Genomic DNA, 25,526 nt, shown 5'->3' with positions numbered 1-25,526 from the left:
GGAAAGATCTAAATAGTTAGCGGCAACAAAGGAAAATACTCCGTCATCCTTGGATTTTAGCTGGGAGCGTGACATAGGTCAGCAGATCTAAATTGTCCGCAGGTGGAATAGATGATGAGGGAATCAGGGATATAACCTGGCGCCAAACAGCAGGATATTCCATTCCTTTGTTATGTGACTGGCTGAAATGCACCACAAAATAAACACAGAGAAACTCAGAGGTGACATAGCTCTCCACAGTTTTCTTTACCAGATCGTGACTTTGATGCACCACATTGTGTTTACCCAACTGCCATTAAACTAAAAGAAGCAAGAGATGGAGAAGAGGAGATATTGATGTTGACAGAAAACTTTTAGATTAAGATCTAAAAACAGTGGCGTGCATGAAAGAAAGCTTTCCGCCCATAAATTACATTTTCAAAATCATCCACATTAGTCTTAGTCAGTAATGTAAAGTGTATGAATGTCAGAGTCTCGTACATATGTTTTTTTATATAAATCAAGCTATTCAAATGCATTCCCTTTTTCTTCACAGACACAAACACAAACAGAACATCCCTGAGGCGACAAACTGTGTATGGCAGGGCAAATGCAATTTGCTTTCATTTAAAAAAAAAACAAAAAAAAAAAAAACAGCATGCCTCTCATTTACCTGACTGATGCTCCTCGGCTTTGCGTATAAAACATTCAAATAGAGAGAGACAGCCATTTATAAAGCCGATATATTTCAAAGCAGATTCCCCTAAGTAAAGATGATACTGGGGATCTTAGCACATATGGGCAGATGGAGGTAGGGAAAGGGGGGACAAGAGAACAGGAAAGTCTTCTCCACTCACATCACATCTGCCTCTCTTTTCCTGGAGCGGGAGGCTCAAAGTCTGCCTCTCCGGCGTTCCTGACATCTTGGCTCCGTTAATTGCAACGTTTGCCGGCCGTATTGGTATTCACGTTAGGCCCCGAGAACAGATGGCGTTTAACTTTAAATATTATTAACACTTCCCAGCTTTCTAAGATCCTGGGTGGGGGTTATGAGGACGAGCAGACGTGCAGGTGAAATTACAGCAATTTCCATAACAGCATCAAAGAAGAAAAAACAAATTGGGATGATTTTCCATTTGTTGCTGCTGGTGTGTGTTTGTGTATGTGTGTGTGTCCTACATAATCACCCTTTTTATGTTTGCGTTTCATCTGTGTGTCATTATTCATATCATGTTTCCTATCTGCATGTTTATGTGTATACTGTATGTTGTATCAGTTTCTCCACAGGTTTCAACACTTTAACAGAGAAAACAATCACGCACGAATAATGAATTGCAGTCTATTGAATAATATTGATTGCTGCTATTTTGTACTGATATGGATCTTAAGTATTAAATAGCTTCATCAGTAAATGAACACCTATAGCCTCTACAAATACAATGTACTTATTAAATCAGTATTTTGACAGCCTAGTTGCCAGAAGAAGTGTTGGCATTGTGTGTTTCTGCAATTATGTCACATTTGTACATTTCATACGTATCATATAAACATTTCCAAAGTGTTGTAGTTCAGATTACACATATATAAGCTGAGTTTCTCATCAGAAGGTGGAGGGATACTGGATGGCGTGAGATGTAGGCGAGACGAGCAGCAGACCACTGTTTAAGACCCACAACTCTTTTAATAGTTTACGACATTTTTAACCGTATTTTTTGCAACAAAATTGTATTTTAAAGGTTCAGTGTTTAGGATTTTGGGGGTTATGTTGGCAGCATAATATAATAAGTATGTTTTCATGCCTCTGTGCTGTGATAGCTGTGGGAGGAGGCATTATGTTGTCAGGTTTGCTGTCCGTCCCATTCTAGTGAATGCGATGTCTTAAGAACACCTTAAGGATATTTCTTCAAATTTGGCACAAACGTCCACTTGGATAATATGATGAACTGATTAGAATTTGATGGTCAAAAGTTTGACTCACTCTCATGAAAACGATATCTCAAGAAGGCCTTGAGGCAGTTTCTTTAAATTTGGTACAGACATCCACTCCACATTCACTCATTCACTACTCCCTACTTACTATGTGGGGAGTTCTATGTAGAGGACTAAATAGTGAGCTCATCTGTAACATGATAAGTTGATAAATAACTTTACACAGCAGTGCGTGACCATTGGTTGTACACTGCTTTTCATGGTGCACTGTGGGATACTTTGAGCTCCCACTGTACATTTGTACATCACTACAAAACTAACTGTGACAAAATCTCACACACACGTCTAATAGGATATAATGATGACGTAAATACATTTTACATCCAAAACATCAGGGGTCAACATCACTGTGACGTCATAATGTTCTGCATAAAACACTTTTGTGGCCATGACGTCATATCTCAGATATGTCTCTACTGGTTTAAGTAGAGACATATCTGGTTTAAGTGGTGTATAATCACCTGAAAATAAGAATTGCTGTTTCCATAACATTACAATGAGCTGTTATAGATACATAGGTAGCAAGTCCTCATCCACAGAGTCCACAATGTTGCACCACCATGTCTCTACAGAAGCCCAGAACAGGCAAACCAACCACTGGCTCTACAGAGGACCTCTGCAGATATTTTGGCTCCCAGTAAAAACCTCCTGAACAATTAACACTGCAAGAATCCTAACCAGGAGAAGCTTCAGCTGGTTGCAATCTGCAGTCCTCACAGCTAGATGCCACTAAATCTCCCTAAATCTTACACACTGGACCTTTAAAACAAAACATGATGTTTGTTTTGAAATGTTACAGTAAATGAATAAATTATAACTTTTTTTTCTAACGCAGGACATCCTGTTACAGCCTGTAAAAGACACGTCAAATATCTTATCGACCCACTGTGAAAATCATAGGTGCGCTTACACACTTAAGTGAGTATATGAGATCATTACAGTCAAAAAATGTCTTATTCATGTGGGAAAAAATGACTGTGAAAAGCCACAGCACAATAGCACGCCCTGTATAGCCTCTGAATATGCTCTGAAATGCCTCTGAAATATATATGACAGCCTATCTGAGACAGTCTGCAAATGCACTTAACCGCTGGGTGGTAGGAGAGGTGTCGGAGAGGTGGGATGACGTGGAAAGACTGGAAGTCACCGCGGAGGAAAGGACGAGTGAGCGGGAGGAGGAGAGAGGCTGAGACCAGGGAGAATAAAAGCAAGCTGTTACTTTTACATAGTGTAGGGCAGAGTGGCTGCTTTTGATGGCAGCCACAGGGGGAGTAGAGTGATGTGTGTGTCTGCGTGTGCGTGTTCATGCAAGAGTGAGTAACTGCGTTTCTCTATTTGAGTGCCTTTGTGTTTCTGTGTCTGGTTTTGTGAGAAATAGAGAAAGCTACTGTTTTTTTTTTTATATGTGTCTGTTCTGTGTGTGGGTGTTTGTGTGCCAGTAACAGAGAGAGGGGGGTAAAAAAAATAGTGCGCCAGTATGAGTGAAAGAGGGCGATGTTCTCGAGCATGCACTGACATGTCACATCGTATTTGCCACATTCGAAGGGAGAGCACCCGTAGTCTCTGGTGCCCTGACCCTGCAGCCGCGTGGCGCTGTCTTGCTGTAGCCACACAACAGCCACCATTTCTGGGATTGAGGGGCTGCAGATCACTGACCCTCAGTGACCCCACTGGCAACCTCTGGAGAGCTCAGCAACTGTCTCCACTCATCCCACATATATTGAACTCTTGCCCGCGCCACAGGGATGCATTGTATTGTATGTGTGGGCGCGTCTGTGCAGGTGTGCATGAAAAGAGCAAAATATCACCTCCCCTCCATCAAAATTAGCAATCACATTCAGCTGATTGCTTAGCGAGCGCTACGTGCTTTAGCGAGGTTCCCCACCAACACTGCTCAACACCCACTGAAAAGCTGCAGGTCTGGAACTACAGGAGGTTATTAATCTATGAATAGAGGTGATTGCAGTCTGGCTTCAGGTGAATCATCTGCTCTCTCTGTTCAGTACTTAACAGGTGCCAGAGTTACTGCTTCAGTTACCCTGGAGACAGCGATTTGAAAGGGCAGACGAATCGGCTCCAGGATCTGTAGGTTAATGGGAAAAGGCTAAACTTTACTGTAAAGTGCATGCTGCCACTGTGGAAAATGACATTTCGTGATGGGCTTGAGCTTCCTGTGAGAGAATCAAGTGAAAACCTCTTTGTGTTTGTTTCATCGTTTTGCAAAAACAACACTGCATATTATGTGCATTCATTGTAGCCTTTGCCACCATGGTTGCGTTTTAGCAGCTAAAAACCTCATGCATGATGCAAAAGTGCACCGTGAAAAATAAAAGAGAGCTCTATTTATACCTAAGCTTCCTCACGCTTTCCTCCTTTACCCAGAAACACATGTTGTGCTACTGGGTACTGCTGGGAGAGAAGAAGCAGGCTGTGTCTTTCACTACTCCCTTCACAGATTTAAATTCCGTTTACATTTTAGGCATTTGTCGAATGTGCTAATTTGCAGCAATCACAATGTGTAAAGCGTTAAGGGGGTTCACAGTGCTGCAACACAGTGGTACAACAGGAAGGACGGCTATTATTGAACTGCTGTGAGAATCAAACCTGTGTCTTCTAATTGCTTCTCAGCCACAATAGTGCACCCTGCTAACCCAGCAAGTCCCTGCTTCACCATCAGATTAACAACAAAGGAAGGGAGGCGAGAGGGAGGAGAGAGCAGGGAATTATAAAAGCTTCTGCCTTATATCATAAAGTAAATAATGTGTGTGATTATGTTATTATAGTGTTTTTCAAATTGATCGTCTTCAGGTTCTTTTGTATTTAGAGGAGTGGTTTATGGAAGCAAGTAAGAAACATAAATGTATGAATTTCAACAGCCACTGAATACTCAGCATTCAAATTGAAATTCAAACACCATTGAATTCTGCATTGCTTTGAAACCCTCTTTGACATTATTCTGTAAAATGTCTTGATTTGCAATTTCAGACGCTAAGTTTGTTTTTGTTTTTCTTCACTGTTCACAAGTTCAGATCCAAATAGCTGAGCTTCACAATGAAAAAAAAAAAAAAGGAAAATTCAGATCACAATATTTACGTTGAAAGATTTTAGATAGAACATCAGTAAAATTCAATAGGTCTAAACATTCAGACTTGATTGCCTATAATGGCATGGGTAGCCAGGATGTTAATATGTTGAATTTTAAACATGACCAATTGAATTTAAGCAACCTGAATCTATTTCATATATTCATGTATTCATGGAAATTCTGAACATTGAATAAAACATTGTCAATTTCAGCTTTTAAAATTGCAAATCAAGAGAGTCGTGGGGGGGCTGGAACCTGGTACACCCTGGACAGGTCACCAGACTATCACAGGGCTGACACATAGAGACAGACAACCATTCACACTCACATTCACACCTAGGGGCAATTTAGAGTCACCAATTAACCTGCATGTCTTTGGACTGTGGGAGGAAGCCGGAGCACCCAGAGAAAACCCACACTGACACGGGGAGAACATACAAACTCCACAAAGAAGGGCTCCATCCCCCCCAGGTTCAAACCCCCCACCCTCTTGCTGTGAGGTGACAATGTAACCACAAATTTCAATATTAAGTACCATAAAACTTCAATTAATAGCCCAGGCTATTATTTGCTTAAATCACTGAAATCAACAACAACCTGGTTTTATACATCTGAAAAAAAGGACTGCTTTGCAACCAGACCAGGCCTCTGATTGAGACAGGTCTTTATTGGTCAAAGTGTGTGGCCACACTGGGCTAGTAAAAGGGACTAGGCTTTAATTGAGACCAGGCTTTTAAATTAAGTTTTACGGTATTCAGTTTCTGTTAACATTCAAATAATTATGTATTTTATCTGCTCCCATAGATGTTTCTGGTGAAACAGAAACGAAGCCAAAATCACTATACCACAAAATAAAGAACAGTTTGTTTTCCGGCCTCTGTTACAAGTTCAGGCGAGTGAACAGACGGGTCATTCCAGTGTTTTGCTTGGCTCACCTCTGGGCTCCAACACCCGTCAAAGCAATTACACAAATAAGCCTCTGCAGTTCATTCCTGTGTGAGACGAACAGACGTGCCAGATACCTTCGCAATTCTAATTGAGAGAAAAAAATCTTTTTGCAGACTCTCTCTTAACAATGCCTCCCACTCGGGGCCCTCCTCGCAGAAAGCGGCTGATGTTTGCTGTTTGTTGCTGCTTGGGTTGTCCTTCATGTCAAGTGTTTACATCGGTTCTTTAATTAATTAGCTATTTATAAAGAACTCAGCCTAATCACAAGTGGGAGGTCAAAAGCTGTTTATGCATTGTGCTGCTGTGGTGATAGAAATCTACGGTGGCCCTGAGAGCTCATTCACTGCAAACTAAGACAAAGCATGCAAATACAATACATGTGAACAAAGAAACAATTTAACCAACTTCACGACACATCCACAGCATTTACAAAACATCTTGGTGACACATGCGCAGCCTTTACAAATAGCACCTGAAGAAACTCACGACACAATGGAAACTGTATCCAGGGGACACTTAGAGTGATGCACGCGGCTGTGACACGCTTATTACTGCCATTGTTTGTAATCTAATAAGAATATGCACTGGGTTAAAAGCAGAAAAGTGTAATAATATCTGAATCATGGCATCACAATGTTAAAATTAGCCAAAAAACCCACACATTTAGGTCATTTTCCATCACCACTGAGAGATAGCTGACCTCAGTAACTTTATAATAAATAAACAGCAACAAGCACTGTATATCCCAGCTGTGTGTATCACTTTTTAGTGTTACCTGGAAACAGTTTCTGTTGTGTTGAGAGCTTCTTGCATTGCTAGTTATCAACCCTGACAACGTCAGGTGGTATTGTTTTCACCTTGTGAGTCTGTGTGAGTGTGTGTGTGTGTGTGTGTCATCATGGCAAAATGTGGTCTTGGTGACATCTATTGTAGCCTGAACTACAATAGAAGCCATTTTTAGTACCTTTTGCAGATGATTAAATGTCTGTCTCTCTCTCTGTCTGTCAAGCCTGGACACAGATGAAATTTAAGGCTGCTAAAGTCCAAATGGGGCGGGCGCTAAAGTGCCCTCTTGGGAGCCAAAATGCGCGCTAAAATGCCCTCCTGGGAGCCAAAACACGTTGCTAAAGTGCCCTCCTGGGAGCCAAAATGTGCGCTAAAGTGCCCTCTTGAGAGCCAAAATGCGCGCTAAAGTGCCCTCTTGAGAGCCAAAATGCGCGCTAGAGTGTCCTCTTGAGAGCCAAAATGCGCGCTAATGTGCACTCTTGAGAGCCAAAATGCGCGCTAAAGTGCCTCTTGGGAGCCAAAATGCGCGCTAAAGTGCCCTCTTGAGAGCCAAAATGCGCGCTAATGTGCCCTCTTGAGAGCCAAAATGCGCGCTAAAGTGCCCTCTTGAGAGCCAAAATGCACGCTACAGTGCCCTCTTGAGAGCCAAAATGCGTGCTAAAGTGCCCTCCTGGGAGCCAAAACGCGCGCTAAAGTGCCCTCTTGGGAGCCAAAATGCGCGCTAAAGTGCCCTCCTGGGAGCCAAAACGCGTTGCTAAAGTGCCCTCCTGAGAGCCAAAACGCATTACTAAAGTGCCCTCCTGGGAGCCAAAATGTGCGCTAAAGTGCCCTCTTGAGAGCCAAAATGCGTGCTAAAGTGCCCTCTTGAGAGCCAAAATGTGCGCTAAAGTGCCCTCTTGAGAGCCAAAATGCGCGCTAAAGTGCCCTCCTGGGAGCCAAAACGCATTGCTAAAGTGCCCTCTTGAGAGCCAAAACGCATTGCTAAAGTGCCCTCCTGGGAGCAAAAATGTGCGCTAAAGTGCCCTCCTGGGAGCCAAAATACGCGCTAAAGTGCCCTCCTGGGAGCCAAAACGCACGCTAAAGTGCCCTTTTTTTTCATATCGCCCCTGCCCTTCAAAAAGTCTGTGCACGCCACTGGGTGGGAGGGTTGGTGGATGGGTCCAACAAACATCGACTTTTACTCGAGAGAGAGCAGTGTTCGCGTCCCGTAAGATTCTAAAGGCAAACCCTGTTCTTTTTTCCTAAACCTAACCTTGTTGTTGAAGGAAAAGAATGTCAATTCGCGGTGTTGTACCGACGTAGTGCATTTAATTTGAAAGAGACTGTATGCTAATGGTAAATTTCCTGTGAAAACAGAAGTGTAGTTAGTTTAGTTTTGTTTAGTTTAGTTTAGTTTAGGTTTATTCATTCATTTCAAACCAAACAAAATAATACAACACTTTTAAAGAAGACAATGCATGTAACAGGCAGAACTTGACACGGTGTCCCAGAACGCCAACAACCAATGCACCCAGGGTACCTTGCACGTCATATGTGGACATGGAAAGTCCATGACCAAACTTCAATATTTGACAAGGTCAGAGTGAGAATGTGTTGGTTTGTCTGTCTGTCTGTGTGTGGACAGATTTTCGTCAACATGCTAACATTACAACTGCACAAAATGCAGTCCTGAAACAGATGTGTCCTTGAGATCAAAATAAAGGCCCAGTTCAAAGATGGGTGTGGTCCAACAAGGTAGGTGGAGGTAGAGCAGTAGGAAGTAGGGAAGTGGCCACTGGCCCTCCTCTTTACTGTACGTCTCTGGCCAACATTGGCTCTAAGCTGTGGATTGCTTTATTGCAACTAGAGTGATCCCATCACAAGATGGTCTCTAGATCTAGATGCAGCACGTGTCGTCACATTGTCACGTCACATTGTCACGTCACATTGTCACGTCACATTGTTTTTATGTGTTGCCTTGATGGTGAAGACATTTCTTCATTTGCTTGTGTTGTGGGTGTGAATGGTTGTCTGTCTCTATGTGTCAGCCCTGTGATAGTCCGGCAACCTGTCCAGGGTGTACCCTGCCTCTCACCCAATGTCAGCTGGGATAGGCTCCAGCCCCCCACGACCCCTAACAAGATAGGCAGTTATGAGAAATGAATAAATGAGTGTGTTGAGCTCTCAGCGTACTGTAGAAATCTCACTATGCTGTTATTAAATATAATTTTAATGTGGTGAAAAACACCATGGGGATAATGTGTATGTGAGAGTTGTTCTAGTATCCTTTGAATGACAGATTTATTTATTTTTTCGTAAAAGCAATCATGCATGCAGCTGCAACAACTGACTGTCATAGCATTTTGTTTTATAAATAGAATGGGTGGAGATTGTCACAGCAGTGTCATGTAGTGTGTTGCCAAGACTGTTAAGAAGAAACACTTCATGCAAGAGGAGAATTACAGTAGAGACTGAATTAATGGAGTTTGATTAAATTCACTAAAAACAGGTAAAATATGAACTTAAAAGTTGCTATAATCAATAGTTTCAAGTTTACAATTAATCATATGACAATATAATATGAAAGGTTTAGTTCGCAGTGATGAACTCACAGAAAACAATCATCAGCTGTGCAGTTTTAGCATCTTAAATGTCATAGTTTTGGTTTGGGGCTCGCACAGTGGCGGCTGCTGGTCTTTCAAGGAGGGGAAGCTCATTTTCGGCCTACATCATAAAATGTGTCCGTTTATTTATACGTAAATTCTACCCTCTGGGGCTGCTGTGCGAGGCTAGTGTGACTGCCTGTGAGTGCTTTGGGATGGTGGAGTGGCTCACAGCAGCACCCGCTGCCCGTTGGGGACAGTAACTGCAGAGCAACAGAAGTCAGAGTCTCCAAACACGAGTACAGTCTCCAATAACACCAGAAAAAGATGCTAGATTTGTCGCTAGTCATTTTTAACAAAGAAAAAGTCACTAAGAGGATTGGAAAAGTCTCCAGATCAACTCGGAACAACGGAATGAAACTTGAAAAATGTTCCGGTGGTGGTTTATATTTCAAGATCGCTGGTTCGCTCATTTCGCTGTCAATCAAAAAGGGATTCAGCCTCAGACAGATCATCCAATCATCATGCAGAAGCCCAGCGTCCAGGCCAGCCGAGGCCAGCCCACTGCCCCATAGACCCCCAGAGACGCTGAGCGTCCGATGGGCGGGACAAAACCGAGCTTTTATCCAATGACTGCGTAGTTTCGCTGCAGTGGAACAACTCACTCTATGCTTCCCCACTGAAGTCTTTGGACGCTGAGCTTCCACTGTTTAATGCACTGTGACGCTACGGGAATGAATGAGAAGAAAGTCACGTCAGTGACCTGTGTTAAGTAGCAGATTCTGAACAAAAGTTGAACACGTTCTAGCGCATATTTAGTCAATGAAATGTAAACACAACAGTACATATTTGACCACTTATTTTTTTAAGTTTTAGGGGAAGCTGAGCTTCCCTTGCAGTCTTAGAGCAATCGCCACTGGGCTCGCAACTTTATTGTTTTGGGTCATTTGCATCGCTCTAATAAATGCCATTTTCTGATAAAACAGAGACCTGTTTTCAGTGAAAAACTTTAAAAACCCTGTCAGCTACCATTACCCAACAGCAAAGAGACAAAGTTAGCAGTGAATATAACAGAGCAGTTAGCCGCTAATTACAATTTTCAGGTGTGGGTGGAGACCAAAACAGAGCTTAGAGCATGTGGCATGAATGCTAATGTTGCTCTGTACCCGGTGGATGTGTCAATAAGTAAATAAATAAATCATATTAACTTTATCGGTTGATAATATGTCAGTGTTGTTTTTACAGCTTGTTTCCACTGCCCCAAAAACTAATGAATTTGAGTTTCACCTGCTACTAAAATAAAATATGTAAATCCATTATTATAGCTCCCTGGATGGACACAAAGAAAAGAAAGTGATACGACTACTGGATTTCAAGGTGCGTATATTGGCCACATATCCGTCATTTGTCCTGCCAATGGTTCCATCAGTGAGCTGCAATAAGAATCCCCTGTAGGATGATTGAGTTGTAACAGTAGCCATGACTCTTAATGTGTCCCCCTGTTTAGGACTGGACTGAATAATTTATGCAAGAGTAAAATGATCAGTAGTAGAGCTTTTAGAGTCAAGTGCTGTTTCCATTTCTGCAACAACATCCTGCAGGGGTCATGACTTTTGCCTTGTACAATACCCGCTCAAAAGAGCGAACAGTGGATGGCAAACAGAGGAGCAGGGAGACTTGGAGGCAGAGAGACAAATGACAAAAAAGAGAGACAGACAAATGGAGAGACAGATTCGGAGAGAAAAGGGGGAGTTAGAAACAAAAGACAGAGTGACGGAGCAGTGGGAGGTATATGCTGTTTGTCAGCACAAGGAGAGCGAAATGTCAGTTTTTGTGCTGCATCAGTGAGTGATGGCTGCCATTATCCCACCCAATGGGTATAAGCAGGCGATATTAGCACACTGTTTCCACACCCAGATGAAACAGGCAGAGTTCTCCACAGTGGGGATACCCAGAGCCAGCATGGAAAATGGAGTGTGAAAGCATGCGAGGCATAAAGATTGGTGGGGGGAGATATAAAAAGACTAAGGGAGGAGGGGAAAAAAAGGGAAATAAAGAGAGAGGAAAAGGAGCAGGTGTCGCCACGCACTAAAGACAAAATCACAAGAAGGCTAGTGTCAAAAACAGAGGAAGAGAGGAGGGAGGAACAAAAGGAACTGAGTGCCCCTGTTGTTTCAGAAGATCCCGCAGTGTTTTAAATATAATGGTCTCTCTCAACATAGACCACATGGTGTGATCTGACATCCATTGAACAAAGTGGCTGAGGCAGATATGGTGGTTTGGGGCACTGCAGTGGGACGCACACAATGAGAGTTGTAATTATAGAACAAGCACACCTCACTAGCTCTCTTAACACAGAGGGAAACTACCTGCTATTGTTTAAGCAGTATGAATGGGTGTGTACTGTGTGTGTGTGAGTGAGACAGAGAGAAAGAAAGGCAAAGAGAGACAGGCTCGGAGATGATAATGCACGTAACTCGTGTGGACTGAAATACAATATACATGCAATCATGCAGTGAAACCTACAATCATATGCCTCTTTGGGGTGAAAATTGTGCCATGTTCCCAGTTGTTTTCATCCTGCTTTGTGCATTTTAGAAAGCACCTGCTCCTGATGCAGCACCCACTGTGTGAAGAAACCATGCCTGACATTCAATACCCGTAAAAATCTGTATTGGACACATGTTGGGAAATACAGACCCAGCAGAGGAAAGGAGAACTTCACAGTGACGGCTCAGGAAGATATAATGCTGAAAATGCACCTTACTGTACAGTGATGCAGCTGTGAAAGTGTTCCAGATTTGAAGGTGTTCAGGTTTTTATTCTGCAAAGACATACTGATCACAGAAAACCCAAAATCATGTCACGTTTTTAATTGTAGATGTAAATATATGATATACATGACATGAAATCTCAACAACAATGAGCCTCTGGAGACAAAGGTCAATTTAAAGGAGAAGTCCGGTATTTTGCACTTTGAGACCCATTTCTGGGTTGTTTATGATGAAATAAAGTGGTTAAGACCAAAATAGTGACGATTGCTCATTTTCGGAGAATTTGGCTTTCCCCTGCCTGGCTTAACAGTGCTGCCTATGGCTATATGTGAATCTGTCCTAACACCACCCTAAACGTTCGTTTTCAAAGCCATGAAACTCACCAAGTGGTCAGTGGTGTTCGTTGATGTTCTGGCATAAAAATCATAGCAAACTGTGGTTTCCATCCGTGTTTTCGCTATTCATCTGATGTGGAACTATTTTTTCAGCTGCCTCACACCTGTGTGTAAACTTCCACTTGATCCTTCGTTTGACCCTGACGCGTTATACACTCCAGCCCACTTGATGGCGATAATGCTCCTTTACGTGGGTGTCGCCAACCGGCAGGAAACCATTGCAATGTAATGGGAAGAAAAGAAGCAGAGGAAGAAGGCTGGCGTTGTGTTCAAAGGCATCGTACTGCGAAGGTTGTTTACAAGCGAGTAATCCATTGTGCAGTTGTTTAAACTTCTTAGTTTGTTCTCGTTCTTCCTCTAGGAGCGCACACAGCACTGTCAAGCCGGCACTTTCGCTGAGCTAAAAGACCACAATGACTACAACCTTGTCATAAACAACCCCCTTTCCGTTTCCGGTGGCAGATTACTACCAATGGACAATGAGGCTTCCTATATGAATGGGTTAGACAAAATGTCAAATAAATCATCACGGAAACCACAGTTTGCTACGATTTTTATGTCAGAACATCAACGAACACCAGTGACCACTGAAAGCGAACGTTTAGGGTGGTTTTAGGACAAATAATACACATTGGTCGTGGACTTTTAATGTCGACATATGACATGCAAGGTAGCCTGGGTGCGTCTGTGGTCGACGTTCTGGGACGCCATGTCAACTTCAGGCTTTAACTTGCATTGTGTCTTTCAAAATACACCTCCATTTTCAGGGGGAAATGTACAGTTTGCTTACAGTCTCTTTCAAAATAAATGTACAATGTCAAATTTTCCACGTTCATTATTTTCCTCATCATTTTCCTTTTTTTTTTCACAAGCTTTTAGTTAGGTTTTTAAGTGTATTTTTATTTGTTTTAGGAATTAGTATTATCTATCTAGTATTATTATCTACCTTTTTTAAGAATAATGATAATAAAAGTAACCTCTTATTTTGTTTGTTTTTATCATGTCCTGCTTTTTTATATATATATTTAAAACTTTATATGATATTTCATGTTTGTCATGTATGATGTATCTTAAGAACATTGAGTTTACGCTTGTCGTATGAAATGAGATATAAAAATTACGTGACTTGCCTGGACGTTTAGCCAACACACACGTGGTTGGGTTTAGGCAGCATAAGCACATGGTTACGTTTAGAAAAAAAACAAAAAAAAAACAGGGTTTGGCTTTAAACATTCATACAGGAAGCAAACACCAGCCTCCTTTGTGAAAGTCAGTGATTGCCCGCCCTACTCAGACTTCTAGCTCCCTTAACTTATGCTGTTGTGCGGCCACGTTTCCCTGTGACGCCACTAAGCTGCATATCATACCAACGTGAAAGGACTGCTTTTTTCATAGGTGTATGACGCAATCACTGCCCCAGCGCCGGTATTCAACGACTTCGGAAGAGCCGGGTTACTTGCAGGCAGTCAAAGCTCATTGAAATGTGACTGGTCAACACTCAGACTACAAACTGAAACCAGAAAGCTTCCAACACCAAAATCTTGTCCTGTTTCCCAGAGATTCTGCATAAATATGAAGAAATCTGTTCATAGAGATTACATAATATGTTAAAAAAAAAAGCACAGGCTGGGCCTTTTAAGTAATTATTGATTTGCAGTCACATATTTTGGGTAGATGTAGATGTAAGAGGAGGCTCTTCACTTGGGGATCTGGACCCCAGTTAAAGGGTTGCAAGATAAATCTGAGTGGTGGCAGAATAGCAGGGTAGAAAAAGCATATTGCTTTGCTTTTATCTCCTGAATCACTTTAAAAGCCATTAAACTGTAGCAGTTTGAGAAGGAATAATTATCCTTGGGGTGAAATGGTCACGAACTAAACGTATGCAACCTGTGAAGAGAGGTCACAAGTAGATATAGCTTTGATTCAAAGAGTCACAATCCAAAAAGTTAAGGAATTACTGTTTAAAAAAACATCAGTTGAATTCTTGATCCCCTTCTACTCGTCACATCTAAGTCTCTGTCACTTTGAAATTTTGGATTGTGGAGCCAAAACTCTCTAATTACATGCAGTGTCGTCATACTGCACATTCACAAGAAAAGTATGTATTTGTATGCCCCCCCAAAAACCTTGTTAATGCTAAGACAGATGTGCTTTTTTCCCCACTATTATTTCGCTAAGGAGAGGAACCTGTCATCCATCACTGCAGGAAGCTACACCTCGTCTGACGCAGCCAGCAAATTAGAGAGGGATTAATACGCAGGATATATCCCATGTAGGATATATCCTTTGTATTGATTAGTTTCCCATATACCATTTTCCAAGGTGAGCACTATACCCAGGAATTTCTCATCATTGGAAGTTGTATAAGAAACCTCCTGTGATTTAAACCCATGTGGAAAAAGGTATTATATCAAAATACTAAATACTGTAATAATATCATTGATTTTTCATTTGCTTTAGCAGTTTATTGGCCTTAGAGGCCTCATCTTTTGGCAGATGAAAGCATGAGTAGGTGGAAGATTTAATGGCTGCGGTTTTATTACAAGCTTGAGAACAATCTGGGAAGTCATGTTTGAAAGCCGGGCAAAAATAATGACCGAGTTTGTATTGATCAATAACTCTGTCAAATCCCAGCAGACGGGCTATACCATGATGATTGTGTGATTGGACAGTAAAAGAAACGTATAAAAATCTTATTGTCTGCTCGATAACATTTATGGCTAAAATGTAATAGTTGATACAGCAACTCTAAAGCTTTATTTGCCTGCATTTGCCTTTGCTGTGAAGAATAACCCAACGTTCGAGTGAAACAAAATATGTTTTCCAGATAGTCAGAAATGCCATTATTTTCTTGGCACAAACAGGACAACATGCTGGCGTCTGCATGTGTCAAGATGTAGCTGCTGAGATGAATCTGCCTCAGTAAGTGATTCACAGTCCCCTGGGCCTTCAATCAATGTTATTCTTCCTCTGAGATTTGTAATGGCATGTGTAATGGCACTTCTTGCTTCTCTTTGATGATGCAGGTAAGGATAAAAAACAAAGAGTATGACTCATGGAATCAAACCATTAAGAGAAAATGTCACGGTGAGTCAGAAGTACAGAAGAAGTTTGTATCCTCTCGACAAGCAGCCCAGGTGCATAAATGCTGAAATGCTGCACTTTCTTTGTCAATCTTGTCCACACTTCAGTGCAGCACAGATAAGTTTGAAATAGCAGAGGAATTTCAGACAGATGAGTCTTAGCAATTTCAGAGCGAACCAACACATAGTTCAGCCTACATCTAACCCCATCTCAGTCTATTCACCAGCTGCGGCTCAGCTACTCTGTCTCTCTCCCTCAGTGTCTATCTCTGTATAAAACAAGTCAACAATATGAAGGCAGCAAAGCAATCAAAACAAAGACCTCGCTGTGTACATTTGATTGAGAACTGAGGGGAGGTGAAGAGAGGTGATGCTGAGAAAACTGTAATTCTAGACTACAAAGACTTCCTCTCACGGGAGACGTGGAAATGAACCGAAAATGGCAAGGTGTCAGCTTCAAGAGGAGAGTATTTGTTTTCAGCACTAGAGGAGGGCAGAAGCACAAATCACACACTAAGAAGTGGAAAGATGATGTGGGGGCACCAGGAATACAACTTTTATTTCAACCTGTTTGTCCTCTGCAGAACCAGCCACAGATAGATTTCTTAACAGGCCTACCAGGGGCAAAAGTGTTTACGGCGCCCCTGGGACCAAGTCTCTGTTTATAGTCATTCTTAATATTATTATTATTCAAGAGTCAAGGTAACTACTACGAAGTCTCAAATGACTACAAAGATATGTAAAAAGACAATAAGGAGACAAATAATAAACACAGAACAATCACAAAAAGGCACCAAACAACCACAAAGAGACCCAATACGACCACAAAAACATACATAAACTACTGTTAAGAGATGAACAACTACAAAAAGAAACACAACACTTAAAAACTACAAAATGACTTCAAAGAGAGATCAAAGAGATGCAAAACAGCTTCAAAATGACACAAAACTATTGCAAAGAAACTTGAAACAACTACAGAGACACTTAAAAACTACAAAATAACTACAAAGAGATATAGCTATCAAATGATACAAAAACACAGATGCACAACGACTACAAAGAGGCACAGAACAAAAAAAGACCAAAAACAACTACAGAGGTACAAATAACCACAGAGACCCTTAAGAACTACAAAAGAGATGCACAAGAGATGCAAAAGGACTACAAAGACATGCAAAATGACTTTACAGAGAACCATACAAGCACAAAGATGCAGAACTACAAAGAGGCAGAAAACAGCAACAAAGAGATGCAAAAAGACTACAAAAAACTCCAACTACAGAAGAAACAAAACTACCACAGAGACAGTTAACAACTACAAAATAATGCAGAATGACTACATAGAGGCACAAAACAACCACAAAAAGACAACTACAAAAACACACAAAACTACCGTAAAGACATACCCAAAGACAAAGAGACACAAAGCTACCACAGAGACACTTAACAACTACAAAATTACTAGATTTAAAATGACTACAAAGAGATGCAAGACAGCTATTAAGTGACACAATACAACCATAGACATTCAGAGGGACTACAATAGGGGACAAAACAACTACAAAAGAACTGAAACAACTGACACACAACTACAAAATGACTACAAAGAGATGCAAAATGACTTTATGGAGACCCAAAACTACAACAAAGAAACACAAAACAACAGCAAACCACCACAGAAACACTTAACTACTAGAAATTTCAAAGAGGTAACACAGAAAACACAAAAAAGCAAATAACAACCACACAGACACTTAATAACTATAAAATGATTTCAAAGAGATGCAAAACACCTACAAAGTGACATACACATCCACAGTCACAAAAGAACTACAAAGAGGCACAAAACAACCACAAAATGACAACTATTGTAAAGAAATACACAACCACAAAGAGACAAGAAACTACTTCAGAGACACTACAAAATGATTAAATGAAAAATGACTACAAAGAGATACAAAATAGCTATAAAGTGACACAAAACAACCATAGACATGCAAAACAACTACAAAGGGGGACAAAACAACCACAGAAAAAAACCCACAACAACTACACAAGAAACAAAACTACCACTTAACTACTACAAAATGACTACAAAGAGACCAAAATGACTTTATAGAGACCCAAAACTACTGCAAAGAGACATAAAACAACTAAAAAAAAGACACAAACCACCATAGACATACAAAACAACTACAAAAAGACCCAAAACTACTGCAAAGAAACACAAAACAACTTCAGAGACACTTAAAAACTACAAAACAACTACTGCAAAGACACAAAACTACTGCAAAGACCCTTAAAAACTACAAAATGACTACAAAGAAACACAAAACAGCTATTACATGACACGAAAAAACCCCACAGAGATGCAGAACAACTACAAAGAGGCTAGTAATTGACTTCCAAGAGATGACTACAAGTGACAAATGACTTTACAGAGATCCAATCAAGCAAAAACACGCTGAAAACACCTACAATACATGCAAGACTACCACAAAGAAACACAAAACAACAAAAAATAGGCACACAACAACCACAAAGAGACACAAACCACCATAGACACGTAAGTACAAAATGACCGCAAAGAAATCTAAAACTCCAAAGAACTACAAAAAACTATAAAGAGATACATAACAACCACAGAGGCACAAAACGACTGCAGAGACACCTCACAATTACAAAATGATTTCAAAGGGATGCAAAACACCTATAACGTGTCACAAACATCCACAGAGATGCAGAACGACTACAAAGAGGCACAAAAAAACACTGACCAGCTACAAAAAGATACCAAACTACCACTTAGACACTTAACTACTACAAAATACAAAGGGATGTAAAATTACTCTAGAGAGACCTAAAACCACCAGAAAAGACACAAAAAATCCTAAAGAAAGACACACAAGAAGGACAAAGAGACACTTAACTACAAAATGATTTCAAAGAGATGCAAAACACCTATAAAGTGACACAAACATCAACAGAGACACAAACCGACTACAGAGGCACAAAACAACCACAAAAAGACACTGACCAGCTACAGAAAGACAAAAAACTACCACAGAGACATTCAACTACTACAAATTGACTTTGAAGAGATGCAAAATGTCCTTTAGTGTCTCTCACAGTCTGGGTGTCTTGCTCTTATGTCTATGTCCATGAGTCCATTAACTTGTAATTCATCCACAGGCACACGACACACACACACAAACTCGCTTGTTGTAAAATATTGTTTCAGCAGATGCAGATATTGGCAGATACAATGCCTCAGTGGTAGCGCTCTAACGTTACTACAGTCAACATCAAATCCATACTCTTTTGTGTCTTCACCTCGTCTCCCACCTCGTCTTGTCTTGTAGCGGTGACAGCTTGGCACAGCAATGAGAATCAGATCGCAGGAGATGATTGTGCTTTTCCATCAACACAACCGGTGAGTGCGTTCATTGTGCCTGCGATTGTATGAGTGCTGACAATTGGTTTAGAAAGATCTTTTTCCTACTATGTCTGCAAACGATGCTATCTCCCACCTATTCTTAACCGTCTCTCAAGTAACTTTTTTTTTTTAAACACATCCTGCATTCATCTCTGGCATTTTTTTCGACCAGATTGAACTAAATGAGAAAAGATGTTATGGAGTTTCATTTTTGGGGAAATGAGGACAGCGTATGACTCTTACTCTAAATCAGCGCTATCAGCTCGGTGAACTCCGCTTCTCGCTGTGACAGTTGAATATGTGTGGGTGACAGTACAAACAAAGGTGAATCGATGCATTTCCCCGAGGAAGAGACAAAAAGAGGTTGAGAGGAAGACAGAGAGTGAGGGAGAGAGGGAGAGATGAAGGTGGCAGCGTGACATAGGGAGTGTGACAGTGTCATGCAGGCTGGTTTCATCGTTTCTCCCCAGCGCCCTAGGGAGATCATTAGCTCACAATATGGAGTCTATCAATCCTCACAGAATACCACTCTCCCCTCCGGATACATGTCCCGTCTGTCTGCCTCTCTCTCTGTCTATCTGTCTCTTTGTCTATACGCCGCTCATAGATGTGCATTCGGGATCATGAAAATCTAGTTAGTAAGATAGGGTTACATGTTATCTCGCCCTTGGGGGTCGTTCATGGAAAAAGACAGTGGCCTAAAGAGTGACTATTATCCCCTTTAAAAGCTCATCTCTGACACTCTGTGTGTGCCTGTCAACGTCCTGTCGTTTCATTTTATTTGACTTGAGGTTTAGGATTATATAGTCCACATGCTGAATTATTGAAGAATTGAACTGACAGATCTAGTAAATGTCGTGAGGAGCGGTTAAGGTAACAATTTTATTTGATGTCTGCCAATTATTTGAACAAGGTCAGCAACAGGTAGGCCTTAAAAAACTAAGGTGATGCTGTAGCCATGATGGAAACACTCAGGTTCTTTCTTTGTATGCAGTTTATCTTTTGGGATTTTTGCTCCTCTAAAGTTTGAAGGTTTCTGTCTTCTTGTTAAAATACTCTAAGTCTGAAGTCCATACAGAATTATAGAGTTGGCTCTGAGGATGTGAGCTAGCTCATACATTATACTACATACAGAGTTGGGGAGCATATAATTTAAGTCAATCAGTCATTATTTATTCATTTATTTGCCACATGGAATTATACGTGATACAACTCCAGTGAAACGAGATCCCATCAGCTCATTAAACTTGTCAACTGTACTTTAGTCCTTCTTTTTCTTTGCGTTTTCTTACATTATTGGCTGCTGCTTTATAATTGTCCCTGTAAATCCATAGTTTCTGGTTGTGGAATGAATCAACTGTCCTCACATCCCGACCTCAACAAGCCAGCTGTATGGTCGCACCTTCTAAACACGGGGAGCCTGCAGCCAATTCTGAAAGGAGTATAGCAATGATCCACAGCAGGATCGGGACAGCAACTCACATTCCCACTGTCACACCAGTCCTTATTCACTATAAATCACACGCCTCCTCTGCCTGTCTCGCCAGATTCCTCTGCTCTGCCAGATTAGCATGAAGAATAAAATGATGCTGTCCAGGATTTAGCCAAGTTTCGGGGAATCAAAGGATATTACAGTTCCTGATATCCCTAGCATAGTGATATCTACCAGGTGAGCTAGTGGGTGCTCCATGTTTACTGATGGTTACATTTGAAAACCTTGACCTTGCTAGCTAGAAGCTAGGTAGCCAGACGTTAGCAGAAGGAGAGTTCACAGACTGGTGGGTTTATTTCCTCATCCCGATAGGTGACTTGTAATTACTGACTGCAAACGTCTGTACCTACGTCATGTTCATTACTAGATTAACTACAACTTGTCGTTGTTGGGTGGCAGTTCATTTGAGAGATTGCACTAATCCTCCCTTGAGAATTATTCGTGCACAGCTGTTATTATTGATACTCTTATTACCAGTATTACCAGGCATTTATATTACATTGTGATATAACTTGTTCAATGCGTATCCCCGACATGTAATAATTTATGGATGAATGAATGGAAAAGTCAAGTTCAACCCTTATTCTCGTGGTCATGATTGTTTCTAGGTAACATAACACGTGATGCACTCAGACTGAGGGGCTAATCTCCATCAGCCTCCACTTGAGGGCTGATAATTATTTCTGACTGACTAGACCACAGTTACTGAAGTGACTTTTATTGGCAAGCATGTCAGGAGCTGAAGAAAACAGTAATCCACAAGTAACTTTGAGGAGAACATGAGAAAATGTCAGACATGCTAGTGAGGTTAGCATGGATGATGGCAACAGCGTGCCGTTCAACAAAAACATTGCGATTGTCATTGCCCAGAATGGTGTGCCCTTATGGAGCTGTCCACCCTGAACAGACTTTGTTAAAGGGTGCTTTCAGACCTAGAGTTGTCTTGCTTTGGTCCGAATCAGGGACTAATTTTGTTACGAAGTTGTATAATTGCCTAGAGTTGGTTCATGTTCTCACGGCAGCATTTATAAGCGGACCAGATAAAATGCCTGCGCGAGAAAGGTCAGAATTGGAGCGGACCAGATAAAATGCCTGCGCGAGAAAGGTCAGAATTGGTCAGAATTTCCATGCGGTAAAAATCCAGGAAGTAAACAAAACGATGAAGAAGAGTACACTTGCAAGATAAATGTNAAACGAGGCACGGCTCCAACTAGAAAACAATGTTTTGATGCATTGGATGTGCTGAATGTGCATATTAAGGCAGTACAGGAGGAGGTGCACGTTAACAATCCTCCAGGACTGTAACATGCTCATGTTTAATCCAAACAATGTGTCATGTGACTGCAGTTGGTTCAGATCAAGATCGGAACACGTTCTCACCACAAATGAACCACACCAGAGTTCATTTGTATCTCACCACAAATGAACCACACCAGAGTTCATTTGTAACCAGACTGAGACCACCTCTTCAAGACGGTCACGGTCTGATTGTTTTGGTGCGCACCTGAGTGTGATTACTATGTTCACACCTGCCCAAACGAACCTCACTTAGGGGGCAAACGAACTTGAGATCGACTGAATCGAACAAAACAGGGCAGGTGTGATTGTATGCTAATAAGTATTTGAAATACAACTTGCAACTCAGAGAAACTATGCAGAGATAGTGATGTGTTTTCCAAAAGGAAGATAATGCACCAATGACCCTGCTGGCAAAGAGGTGAATGTGTTCCTAATTGGAAAAGGATGTCACACAGACACACGCGCACACATTCACACACACACGTACACACACCGACAGAGACCCTCCGGGAGGTAATCTCTCTTCCTGTTCCGGCTATGCCTGGCCAACCAAGCGGAGCTGCCACCTCATTGTGTCCTTCTGTACCAAGGCTCTGTATGGTCTTCCTGCAAGCAGAGAGGGAGAGAGAGAGAGAGAGAGAGAGTGGCGATTCAGTCTCCACCAAGACACACATGACACACACATGGCTCCATGTTGCCTGATGCCCTGCAGTACAAACAAAGAGATTTTACAAAGGCTGCAGCATCTGACTCACCGCCTGCTATTTTCTGTGTGTTTATCTGTGTGTGTGTGTGTGTGTGTGTGTGTGTGTGTGTGTGTGTGTGTGTGTGTGTGTGTGCCGCACCTGCGAGTTATTGCTTGTGTATTTGTTCTAGTTGATTGTTTGACTATAAAAATAGGTAAAAATTGCCATTGTTGAGCATTAAAAACCAGCTGCTCTGGAAGAAAATACAAATGACTTCAGAATTCTCAGCAGCAGTCAATTTTCCATTCTATTGTGTTGTGTAAAAACAATACATACCGTATATATAGAGATGGTGTGACGCACTGGTCAAGACAAAGCGAATCAGTGAAGAAACAGGTTGAAGTACAATATACTGTACATGATATAATGGAAGATGTGCTGGTTGAAGTTCAGGCGGCGTTTGACAATTTCAAAACATAGAATTTATGTCCTTTATAATATCAGCTTTATTCATGCAAATGCACGCAAATTGTCACCCTCTATTTATTGCCATGACATGTGACAACCTAAAATGTCACTTCTGAGAGAAAAAGCAGGGGAAAAACACAAATGTGAGTAACGTGTTTATTCTGATTCCACACACGGAGCAGCCAAAAGGCACTTGGAGGTCAAATAAAAGGAAATGAGCCCGGCAATATGAAACACAAACTCGCGACACATCAATACATGTTTAACAGTTATCAACGAGCCCATAAATGTAAATTAAAATGATATGTGGGGAGCAATAAATATGCTGTTTAATGGCTTTGCCCCTCCAGAAGGGCCTGTTTTTTTTCTCTTTCCCGCTTCCTCTTTTCTCACACACACACACACACACACACACACAGAACAGTTTCATCATTAACAATGTATGCACACAAAAAACTAATTTTAGCATTTTTTTCCCCCATATCATTTGCTTCAGTGTATCTGGCATCCGGCACCTTCTTACTTTACTTTCTTCAGTTTTTCAATTTGTTTCACCTAAGAGGTTTTTAAAAATTCATTAACGTTTTGCGCAAAACACTTCTGGGAGTCACATATTGATTTCTTATTAATAGGTTGTTTGTTGTAATAAATTATTTTGTTCTTAAGGCAATGAATATGTAAAGTTGGAATGCAGTTGGTGGAAAGAAAATGGCCCCAGGTGCCTCAACCAGCAGAGAGGAAAAATATGAATGCCTTCATTTATTTGATGAAACAAAACAACGCTGAGGTAATCGTTAACTGTCATTTTCTACAACTCGTGAATGTATAGTTGTTCTCACTCGGTTTTTCTCTCTGAGCATTTCACTTGTGATCGATCTGCTTGTGTGTGCGTGCATGCATGTGTGTCATCCGTGATAAAAGAATGACATACTGACACAATCCATTAGTATAAAAATGAATGAATATAAATATAAATAACACACTGCTTAGTGAAGGTGTCATACAATCAATATGGCCTTGTTACTTTCAAGCATCTCTGAATGTTTGTAGTAGTGTTAGCAAAAAAGACAAGAGGTGAAGAACAATAAAGGGTGACTGAAAGGAAATGCTACTTGAGATATTATCGTTTTTATTCCACATATTCGTCTTCTGTTTCAAAGCCATGGATGTATAAAGAAAACTATAAACAAACAATGTTCGAGGCAGGACCCCGATCAGCTCTATTAAAGTTGCTCAGTGGTGCATGAAGCCAAAAAAGCCAAAAGATCTTCCCTATTGTTAGTTCCATAGAGCATGCACGTTACTGACATTTCACTAACTCTAGTGGGAGTGAAATGATTTAATCTTGAGGCTCTTCTAAACTTTGAAATGTTGGAACGCTCAAAAAAATGCACTACTATCCACTACCTTACAGACGTCTCTTTCACAATCTAAGTCTATAAGAAAATGTGTTTTTGGGACCAATGACATCACCTGACAGACTCATTCATTTATTCATTCATTTTCTGTGATCGCTTATCCTGTTGGGGGTCGCAGGGGGGCTGGAGCCTATCCCAGCTGACTTTGGGCGAGAGGCAGAGTACACCCTGAATAAGTCGCCAGACTATCACAGGGCTGACACATTAAAAAAGACAACCATTCACACCTATGGGCAATTTAGAGTCACTTATTAACCTGCATGTTTTTGGATTGTGGGAGGAAGCTGGAGTACTCAGAGAAAACTTGCGCTGACACAGGGAGAACATGCAGACTCCCCACAAAAGGGCACCCCCGTCACCAGTTTGAACCCCCAATCCTGGGTTCAAACCAGGATCCCTCTTGCTGTGGGGCGATAATGCTAACCACTGCACCAGAGTGCCTGACAGACTTGCTAATTATAATTCCGTTGCTTAATTGGCTTCTAAGCCTAGCACTCTGACTGGAGGCCTGGTGAAAACCTGACATATTCGGGTATGTTATGCTAGTAGCTGCTAAAGAGCAGTAAGAAGAGACGAGAAGTGGGCTACAGAATAAGCTTGCATCTTTGAGATTACTTCAGACTTGTAGTCTTTAACCTCAAATGACGTCGACTCAAGTGACATCATGCAAGGCAACTAACAAGGCGTTTAAACTAAACACTTAATCAAACTTCTCATGAGGTGCGATTACATAGAGTGCCGAAATCACGCCCCTTCTGGTGAAGCTCATGGGACCTTATATCGGAAAAAATATGAATGGCAGTGAATGAGGAGAGAAATATTATCTTTTGGTCCCGTTTGAGTTGTGACATGAAATCTAAATATGTTGTTAATGAATTTAAAACATAAATTTTAAGGTCAAGAAAGTCATACTTTGTGGTAAAAGTGTTGAGATATAAGCTTTTGAAAAAAACGTAATTAGAAAGACTACACAGGAGGAGGTCGCGTATGTGACGTCATAGCTTTCGCTTGCTTCCAGCAGCTTGGAGTGACTGCAACCTGGCACAAAACACACAGACATCTTCAATCATAAATCGATTAATCATAAAACAGTGGAATTTCAG

The 25,526-nt window shown here is 41.2% G+C and overlaps 1 protein-coding gene across 5 annotated transcripts in view; it reads right to left on the bottom strand.

Moving 5' to 3' along the window:
- pacrg (PARK2 co-regulated) overlaps window positions 1–25,526 on the bottom strand; it is a 255,296-nt gene that overhangs the window by 187,511 nt on the left and 42,259 nt on the right. For 3 of the 5 annotated variants that reach the window (XM_050061236.1, XM_050061232.1, XM_050061233.1), the window contains exon 2: window positions 22,339–22,457. The gene's annotated coding sequence lies outside the window, so the exon portion shown is untranslated. The remainder of the gene's footprint in view (window positions 1–22,338; window positions 22,458–25,526) is intronic. The other 2 variants (XM_050061234.1, XM_050061237.1) reach the window with 1 other exon arrangement.

Source organism: Epinephelus moara, chromosome 14 (genome assembly GCF_006386435.1).
Source record: "Epinephelus moara isolate mb chromosome 14, YSFRI_EMoa_1.0, whole genome shotgun sequence".
In the NCBI taxonomy this organism is placed as follows: Eukaryota; Metazoa; Chordata; class Actinopteri; order Perciformes; family Serranidae; genus Epinephelus; species Epinephelus moara.
Note: the sequence above shows the minus strand (reverse complement) of the source record. Positions and strands in the feature narration are given on the sequence as shown.